We start from the raw sequence: 4103 nt of genomic DNA, 5'->3' as shown, positions 1-4103 counted from the left end.
AACACTGGTTAAATAGCTGGCATTCCTGCCTCAAAGAACTGATGATGTGGGCCCGGGGCCTCCGTGATCTGTCCAAATTAATTAAGGCCTTTCTTCTCCCCGAGCAGGATCTGTGGCCTTTGTCTCTTTAATATGTTTTAAGCCTGGTATTAAATCCGGGGGCAGAGTCTACGCTCATTATAAATCTGTCACTGCCTGCTTTGCTCTGCCTCGGCCTCGGCCAGGCTCAGGGTCCTGAAGAGGGCCTCAGCCATCCTCCAGTCTGCCTCTTGCTCCTCTCCCTCTCCTTAGCCGCCGCCTCGCCCTGCTCTCCTCTGGCTCGGTATTTATTTAAACACGAGAAGGCCTGCTTGTTGTTTCTAGCTGAGGGGGACTTGAGGCTGTGAAGCCCCCCCACACACACACACACACACACCCTGCCCTCTCCACCACAACCACCATCTCATGCCCCTCAGCCCCTAAGCATCCTCTGTACCACGGATCGGTCTTTCCGTCTGTCCTTCCTCAGCTGGCCTCTGCTGATTTTGTGAACTTGAACCTTGGGCCTTGAGCCAAAACACCATTACAGACGGGCCCACTGTGTGCACAGGCACAAGTGCGCGGGTGTTTGAGTGCATGCATGCATGTCCCATTAACTACTCGCCCCCTTCTGACTGAAATTAATAACTGTGTTAGTGGAGTCAGTGTCCCGGCCAGCGAGGTGGTCAGGATCTGCTGCTTCTCTTTCAAAAACTCAGCTGATTGAATATTTCCGTTAAACTCTCTCTGGTAAGTAAATGAACCCATTTAGAGTCTGATCTCTCCCCCCTTCCTTTCCTGGGGCATTTGTGCTCACCGACCGCTGAAAACAACGGCCATCCTGAACTGCAGCAAATGGTGCACTTTTAAAGAGTTTTACAGACAGTATATTGATTTGAAATTCAGAAAAGTGGGTCCGCACTCTATGAAAATGAAACAAAATTCATTTTGCATTAAGCTGGCCTTCGCCTGAAATTAACAATATGGTGAAATCAGACAAGTGTACACTCTTGGATTCTATGTTTAGATGGAAATATAAGAGGAAGTCTGCGTGATAACTGCAACACAAAACAAGAAAGATCAAGGAAGACGACTGTCAAGGACAAACATTGGGGATCAGGCAGGGCGGTGGAGCATCACAAAGGCAAGGCTCGGCATTCAAACGTGGCTTTTGAGAACGTTCTGCTATACCAGTAACTGTACAATTTCAACTCAACCTTTTAATCTGCTTAATTGACTCAACAAATGTGAGCTTTAACACATACAAATGCAGCAAAACTATTGACCTTCTTCATCCCAAACGGCTCTTCCATGGACGTCACCATTGTTGACCCATTTTCAGCCTCTTCTGCTTCTTTTTTGTAGATAAGCAAACACGTGGTAGTTGGCATTTGGGCACAAATGTTGCTGACAATTTTGTTTTTCACATGTAAATAAACATTCATAATAGGGGCAAAATATTGTAGAGATTTTGTTTCTTTGTGACTGTTTTCTGACGGGTCTTCACGACTTTGCAGTGAGTAATGTTAAGGCGGGCTCCTGCCGAGCACCAGGGAGGTGATGAGACCCTCTGTTCTTCTCAAATTTGCAACGCTGAAAGTGTTTAGTGGGGCTTTAACTTGGGAATTCGTTCTGTGACGGCAGGATCAAGATGGCCCCTCGACAGCGGCAGGAAATGGATAACGTGTCTAGAGGCCCCCGCATCGACCCCAGACGGTCAAATTGGAGGGGATCAGAGGCGTGCAGAGATCTGACCTCGAGGCATGCCGATGCCGTGCCTCTGGCTGGAAACGCTACGGTGTGGCCTTTTTGTATGAGTGTACGAGATATTCCGTTTAAAAGTGGAAAATCTGGCTTTTCCTGCGCTCCTCTTCTTTAATGAACAGTCGGGAAGTCACAAAGGAGGTAACCAACGTTCTGAAAGGAGCCAAGGCCTGGAAATTACAACCCAGTCCTCTGTGATAGCATGGCTCGGGTCCAGTTGATAATGGACTTTGCGCCCACCAGGCATCCGCCATTTTGCACTGACTCGCCCCCCCTTCTGAGAAACAGTTTACACCAGCCTCAGTGTGAAGTGACCTGCCAGCCTCGCTCAGCTCGGTTGTACCTCGGGTCTTCAGGTCACGGATCTCATCTTGTCGTCCAGTCACGCTCAGAATGTGTCAAAAGCCGCCTCGGCCAATCGCAGCGAGCGGCTCGGCAGTCTGATGCTAATTACAGCGATTCATCATGTCGGGGTGCTCCCTGCCACCACATGTTTGTTTTGATCTCTTCCTCTCCAGTACGGTGACAGTGAAGGATGAGGGAGCATGTGGCCGGGCCGGCACCGTGCCACGGAAACCTGCAGCTCAGGCAGCTGCTCCGGGGTCCCAGCTCGGCGCTCTGGCCACAGCTCGACCACAGCACTCCATGTCAGGGTTTGGAAAGAGCGGGCTCAGGAGGGCGTGGGGGGGTGGTGGAGAGATGTGGCTCATGTGCTAATTGCAGACCCAAACGTGTAACTTTAGGTGATGGGGGGATTAAGGCATGTTGACTTGTGTTCACCGGGGGGGCTAAAGTGACACTCAAGTTCCTCCAGAGCGGACAGTTCCTGAAGCCCCCCCCCCACTGAATTCTTTTTCTTTTTTGGGGGGGTGGGGTCTGGGTCACATTAAGCGGGTACTGTGTGGCCTGTTAGGGCAGCCCACATGACCAGCTTCTCTAAAACAAGCACTGCTGTGTCCGTAATGTCAAACACTTCCTCCATCTGCATCCATTAGCCAGCCCTGGTGGTGGCAAGGAGCGTTCGAGGAGGCAAAGACAAACAAAAGGTCCAGAATTTACACGGCCCCGGCATAATAAAAAAGTTCCCTTCTTTGTAGCTTTGAGGCAGAAAGAAAAGGCTCACAAGAGAGCCATTCATCATGGAGACAGAGCATTAATGGTTAAACATGAATTATGACTTGAAATGAGCTATACTATCTATTTTTTTGTGTATTTTATGAACACCATCTTTGATTTTTTATTTCACTGAGCGTATACAACATTTCTGGCTATAATTATACGTGTGCACTGTGGTATGAAACGTTCTCCTTCAGCACTGAAATCGTTTTAGAACAAGATCGTAATTCGTAAAAGCTGGTTGAAAGCCTTAAATTCAAAACACTCGTTGACATGTAATTTTCAGATATATTTCATTGAAATAATTAAAATAGACAAAAAATGGGCAACCTAAAAGAACAAAAGTGGTATTCAACAATTAAAAAAGCAAACTATATTTTGTAACAAATGGAATAAACTTTAAAAATCGGATTGGATTTTGATAGTTTAGTAAATTACACACCCACACACACATATATTACATAAATAATAAAAAGCACCTATTTTGCCCACACACGCATAAAGAAATATGTTTTGTTTACCAACAAAAAGTTATCTTAAGCTGATGGATATCTGGTTTCACGTTTGCCTTCTCTTTATTTACAGGTTTTTAGTAGGTGTATTTATGCTGGAATCATCTACCGCACCATTACTTTCGTTCAGGCGTTCCATAGACTCCCATCATCACCTCCTGTTTTGTAAAATGTGGGTCGAGCTACTGACAGACAAACGAGGCAGCAGCACGGACAGGCAGAAATCTTTCTCATCATACGTGTTGAAGCAGCCTCCCATGTGGCTCGCCGAGAGGGCCTCAGCACTGGAGTGAACCGAGAGAGAGAGAAGAAAAAACGTGTTTGGGTCTGATTTTTCAGCTCATTAATCTTAACTGGTCATAGAGTTTGTCTCACAAGTTGGCATCTTTTAGCCAGCTTGGGTGTAATGATATTTTCTCCAACGTGTTCTCGCCTGTTCCTGTCTCTGACTGTACCTGACATCACTGCCCTACATACCGAGTTGTGTTTACACACCAAGAGTTGGACATCATTTCTGCTCAGTCTGAATGCATTTTTTTAAATTTTTTTTTTAGCTGCAGTATGCTTTTATTTTTATGTCTCGACTGCTGACCTAATTAGCAGCATCATTCCAGCATTCTCTTTTTTTTAAAAATTAGCATACGGTAATTTTTTTAGAAATCACAATTTATTATGCAGAAATTTAGTAGACCA

Source organism: Kryptolebias marmoratus, linkage group LG1, assembly GCF_001649575.2.
Source record: "Kryptolebias marmoratus isolate JLee-2015 linkage group LG1, ASM164957v2, whole genome shotgun sequence".
NCBI lineage: Eukaryota > Metazoa > Chordata > Actinopteri > Cyprinodontiformes > Rivulidae > Kryptolebias > Kryptolebias marmoratus.
The sequence above is the reverse complement of the archived record's forward strand: the minus strand, read 5'-3'. Positions refer to the sequence as shown.